This window comes from Centrocercus urophasianus, unplaced genomic scaffold (assembly GCF_019232065.1).
Source record: "Centrocercus urophasianus isolate 14NV4802_14NV808 unplaced genomic scaffold, USGS_Curo_1.0 seq_11, whole genome shotgun sequence".
Lineage (NCBI taxonomy): Eukaryota > Metazoa > Chordata > Aves > Galliformes > Phasianidae > Centrocercus > Centrocercus urophasianus.
The window spans coordinates 47,429,339-47,435,578 of record NW_024884253.1 but is presented as its reverse complement, the minus strand read 5'-3'; positions in this window follow the sequence as shown (position 1 = coordinate 47,435,578).

The following is a 6,240-nucleotide window of genomic DNA, read 5'->3' as shown; positions in this document are numbered from 1 at the left end:
AAAACTCGGCAGTGAATGTACACAGCAGAAGTGTCTGAGAGATCAGTTGCTGTGTCAGTTTTGACATCTGTTTTGGAAGAATTGCTCCTGTCTCCCAACTGGCATGATCCTCAGTGTACAGCAGCTTTCAAAGTGCTAGCTAGTCCACATTGCACCGAGTACACCGACACTTTGAAGTGTCAAAATCTGCTCAAGATGTTTTAGCAATATATATAAGCCTGTTTCCTTTCATAGAGGATTCCAGGCAAGGCTGTGGAAGAATGAAATGTCTCCTGGAAGATTACACCCATTGCTATATTAGTGACAGAAAATCTTCCAGTCACTGTAGCTTTTGAAAATGATGATCTGAAGCATGAGTGACTGTGCTCTTGTTCTTCCTCTGATTGGGTGGCTGAAGCTCAGGAAGCATCTCCACTGGAACAAAATGACTGTGGCTGAAGGAAAGGAAAGCTGTGCACATGAAAGAAACAAGATATATATCTTTCTGAAACAGAAAAGGCAGGGTAAAGTGGTACTGTGTGGGGGACACTATGCAGTTTAATCATTTTGCCTTCACACATTTGTTCTGTTCTGCATAATAGTGTATTGTAATCTAAAAAATTAGTTAATTATGAATGTATTTTCCCCTTTCTGTTAATTTTTGAGAGACTTTCAGAATTAGAATTCTTAAACTAAACTCATTTAATGTACAAAAAGACAGAATTGCTGCTAATTAAAGATAACAGAAAATTAAACATATGAAACAATCACGTGCTGTATTGAATATGATTATGACAGCCACTGTACTGAATATTGTGAGGCATATATTCTATGGCTGATGAGAAAATATGCAATGTCTTTTCTGATACTGCATTTTTTTCCCTGCTCAGTTAGCATTTATCCATGCTTTAAACACTGCCATCTCACAGATTAGTTGCAGGCAACAAGCCTTCTCTTAGCTTATCTCCAGTGCCCTGTTTGATGTAGCATTTTGCCTTATGCATTTCACTACAAACAACAGCAAGGAAGTACTCTCCAGCAGTAAATGATGCACAGACATCAGAGCCAATGCTTCTATTGACTCTATTTGAACCGCTATGGGTAGTCTGTCGATGGACTGCGCTAACATAGAACTGCATACAGCTTTCTTCATTATACTTCATCATTTTCTTCATCCTCTGAATTCGTTTCCCTGTCTGATGATTATTATCAGGCCACAATGGAGAAAAGCTGGTTAATAAGCAAGGTATAAAATAAAGCATTTTTTTTTTAAGTTTGGAAACATGTCAAGTCAATTGATTTGAGAGAGATTTTTAAGCAGTGGATTGTCTCATTAGCATCCATACTTGTGAGTAAAGACTCATTTCAGTGGTATTCTTTATCCTTTATTTATGTCTTGATGATGTGCAGTGATACATATTATCTTGGCATCAAATTAGATGCCAGCTTAAATCTGCAATCTGAATTCAAGCTCCCCTTCAAGAAAATCTGAGAACATGCGAGTAGATGCTCTTTAAGACAAAGCTTCAATGTCTGTTGTTATGACACTGATAGTGACTGTCCTGAGTGTACTCCAAGGAATACATCATCAACCTCAAAGCCTAAGTTTAACCTCCACTTATTCTGTGTAAATTAATTGAGAATCCAGAGGGTCATTTAAGAAGTTGTCAAGAGGGTCTAATTTTGTTTCAAAGATGACCCTCATTTGTGAGGTTGTGGTTACACTCTTGAATCAGCCTAATGTGAATAGTCACACTAAAGTGAGAATATTTGGAGAGTCAGTGACCTTCATATTTCAGGCCATTGCTACTAGCATGGAAATAATAGAAAAAGGATACAGCTCTCCTCTTGGGAGACTTAGAAATGTGTTAGGATATATTGGCTGCTGGCAGAAGTTAAGTGAGCCAGGAGGATAAACATAGTCTTTTAGTGATTCTCTTTGTAGACACTGTTTATCTGTATTGCTTACTGTAGCCAAACTGGAGCAAAAGTCCAAGTTGTGCTTACAAGGCTTCAGTGCAAGGAATATGTCCATTTACTCTTAACAGCAAAGCTGCTCTTATTATCACATAATGGAGTCCATATATAATGGACTCAAGCCTTGCTCCAAAAGCATACAAGGAGCATGAAAATGGAGTGTAACCTCCTCTTGCCAATTTTGCTCACTGTCAGAAGGGGACAAAAACCTATTATTTGTAAGAATCAGGCCCATTATATTAAACAGCACAGGCAAATGATAGAAATCTGTTCAGGAATGAATAAAGCAGACAAAAAAGCAAAGAGTTAATTAGAATTGGAATATATATCACTCATCTCTCAGATCAAGGACCTTATGATTAAAAAAGAGTTTACAGATTTTAGTTTCCCCTGCATGAAAGTGTTATCCAATCTATTTTTATCTCCAATTGTTCTTGGCAATCCACACCAATCTGGAAATGCTCTGGATTTTGGCCCAATGCTCTCTAACAAATGATTTCATAAAAACATAGCCATAAAGCATAAATTTGTCAGAGAAGGATTGCAACTTCCAGAAGGTAAAAGCCCCTAGCATACGCAGTTTGGCAACTGGAGCCAAATATAGGTACAGGTGGAGAGTCTCTGTTACTTATGGACATAAAAATGGTGTAATCTAACTCCTGCTTGTTGCTCAATTTATTCTCATGTACATTCTTACTCCATTGCAAGGAAAATCCTGTTAGGGCTGCCTTTCCAAAGTGAATGTTTAAACACCTTTAACATCAGTTGGGACAGCCCTTCACATTATAGTATTAGCTTTGCTTTTATAGGTACTTTTCATGGCCATGGTATTAAAGCCACAGATCCAGGAGCATGCACAGCAGTATGTGTATGAGAGATGCTAGGTCACTTTTGTTTACAGAAAACAAGCGAAGAAAGAACTAAACAGTAAAGCAGTGAAAATTTCATTCATATTTCTCAACACGTGTGACTCAGAACTAGAGACACTGCTAAAAAAAAATCACAGCAAAATGTAAGTCATTACTAAAAGCTAAGGTCTGATTTTTCCTCAGTAAAGCATCACCAACATGACAGTGCCAATGGTCTTTTGTTACTCAAAGCAAAAACATGTTGTACCTCCAGTGCAAGCTGCTCAGGCAGCATAAGGCTGGGACGACATTTCCACACTGAGATTCATTGCATTTTCTTGTAAGTCAAGCAGTTGCATGAGAAATTATTTAATTTTTCTTAGATGACCTAATACATCTTCCTATGTTTTTATAGGTTTAAAGGAAAGGATTTTTTTAAAGAGGGAACATAATAAAAGTTTTCTTTAAAATATGTCTGCTTACAAATCCGAACAGAAATGCCAAAAATTCTGACTGTGAAAAGTAATTAAAGGAGTATTTTCTGTTTTTCTTCAGAGTATTTATTCTGTGCTCTTGACAGTCCTTTAGGCATAATCTCTTTCAGCTTTTCCCATTACAGCCAATTATTTTATTATGTCAGAGCAATACCCTGGAGTCCCTTCAAAACAGAGGTTTCCCTTGGCTCAGGGACTGTCAGTGCTGCAAAAAGCAAATCATTTCATTAGGGAAGACTGACTAAGGGCTCAGTCCTGAAAATACAACACATGTTGTATGTTACATGCAGTGCTGGGGGCAGCACTGGTGAAGACATCGGTGTGCAATCCATGTCCTTGAACAGGGCTGCTCCTGGTACTCAGAAGTTCTGACCATATAGTTGCAGGATTATGCGGATGGACTGTGGCAAAGTGTGCTGGATCCAGTTCAGTGGTAAGTTTTCTTCTCTATTGCATTTTGTTCATTTTCCCCTCAGACCTACTAGTTTCTACTTTCGCTTGATAAATTAAGCCATTTAAAAATGATTTTAACATTAGTTCAACTGAAAACAGAGCTGGGCCTTATTTCATTTCAGTGAAGTTCATTCATATTCATATATTCATTTCTCCCTCTGCCTTTTGTTTTTCTTAATGTGACAGTCGCATAGTGCACCCACCTCTCCTCTACAATAGCAGTAGTTGTTCTTCATGCAAGGAAAGAACAGTCCCCATGGGTCTTCCTTCTCCACATGAGATGCCACACAATATGGACATGATCATGCTAAAAATAACCCCTACTTTCTCCATCTCACCTTCTCCATCCTGCTGAAGGAAAGGCTACCATTACCTTCAGCAGGGAGTGCAAACTCCCAGATCCTAAGACTGGAGCCTTGGCTTCAAAACTCATAGGAGTGTGTGAAAATGCCAAGTGGATGAGAAGAAAGGTTGGAGTCAGGGCAAGGGAGATGGATGTCTTGTCCAAGCTCACAGAGAGTTTTTAGAAAAAAAATCATGACTTGGCTGTGTATTGATGTTTTCATGGAGAGTCCCAAAGGAGGCAGAACCACAGCTGCTGTGTCGGGTGAGCGTCTGTCTGGGTTGCATTTGCTTTGCCACCTGTTGAAAATGTGAAATTATACTGCCTGTTGCAGAACCAGAATAGCAAGCAAATAAGCAAGGGCAGGACTGCAGCTCTGTTGGCCATCTTGACCAACTGCACCTCGTATAAGAAAAGGCTAAGGGGAGAAGAAAATGCCTAAGCCATGACAAGAGACTTTTCAGAAAAAGTGAAGAGAAAATCCACTGCTTACCCATGCAGAAAAACAACAAGGAAATAAATAAATACGTAGATAAATAAATAAAGACTCTTCTAAACATCTTTCTTTCTGGCAAAGAAATATATCTGAGCTCTAGTTTTAGCTCATAGGATTGCAGCTTATTTCTAGACACTGAAATTTATACAGAAAGAAACACGTTTTTTTGTCTAAATAAGGTATGGGAGAAAAACTGTAAGGCATATTGTAGCCTTAGAAATCTTATTGCATATTACAGTGAAGATGGGAGAAAAACAGTTACTAATGCCTAACACATCGCTGAATAATCCACTCTGTTACCATGAAAGCTGCACTGGTACTTTGAAAAAAATCATGCTTCTATGGATGTGGCATGATGAATGACAAAAATAACCTTGGATCTTCTTAGAGCTGTGGAAAGAACTAATCAATCATGTTCTGTTTCATTCTTATAAGGCAGCTATTGTTACTGATAACAAGTAAGTAAATAGAATTTATTCTCCCAGTGGAGGAAAGCTGAATTAGTTGCTTGATGATAAGCTTCCATACTGTGAACAAATTGACTGTTTGTAGATACTTTAAGCTGGAGGGTATGTGGATGGTCAGAGGCATCCCTTCTGATGAAGCAGTGCATTGGGTTTTAAAGACTGGCTAGCTGATGAAGCTTGTCCATCACGGCTTTGCAGGCTGCCTGCTGGTGCCTCTCTTCCTTGCAGACCTGGCTGGGTGCTTTCCATTCGGAGAGGCACTCCCTGCTGTGGTGCTGAGGATCAGGCTTCATCAATGCAGGGGCAAACCCTTCTGTGCAGCACAGTGCTGTGGGTGATGGAAAGAACACCGTGCTTAGGATCTTGGTAAGCTCCCACATATGAAGTGAATCTGTTTGGCCAGACAAAATAGGGTTTGAGTGCTCACACACGAGTGACTGACTGTGGGAGTCAGCATATGGGCTGGGTAAGTTGGTCTCTTGTCTCTCATACTTCCCAGTGGTCATGTTTGACAGCAAATCAAAAATTATGCATTATTAAGGTTTTGAAAATTTCATGAAAACAGACAGTAATATAGATCAAAATACCATCTTAATGCCCCCTCCAAGAAAGCATTCACCCCTAACTATATGTAAGCCAGATAGTTCACATAAATGTCTGAATTACACAGTAACAATAAAGCAGAGATGAGGCTGTTTGACCTCATCCAGAAATCCAGTACAGGCTGTCACTATAAGAATTTTATGAATGATCGGTTACTATTCAATTCATTCCTCCCTTCTGCTCTTCCTCACAGTTTCCCTGTTAACTTACTACAGTCAGTAAATCCATTTAATTACTGTGGAGCAAAATAAAATGCCTGCTACAGAAATATGCTTTACAAGAGCTGCAAAAATTGTCAAGGCTCGTCGCAAGAGCTATATTCACCCTGTGCGTGGAATCAGCCAAAGGTCTGGTGTATAAAATATCACATGATCATTTAATTAAAAGACTCTCAGTGAGCACACACAGAAGGAGTGTACAGAGTCTCTGTCAATTCTGGATATATTTCCTAAATTTTGGGTGCTTATTCCAAAGCCTTTTTTGTTTTAATTTGTCTGGTTTTTTTCTTCTTTTTTTCATTTTTTTTAAATTTCTTCTTTTATTTCTTTTACTTCTTTTCTCTTTTTTTTTTTTTTGTTTT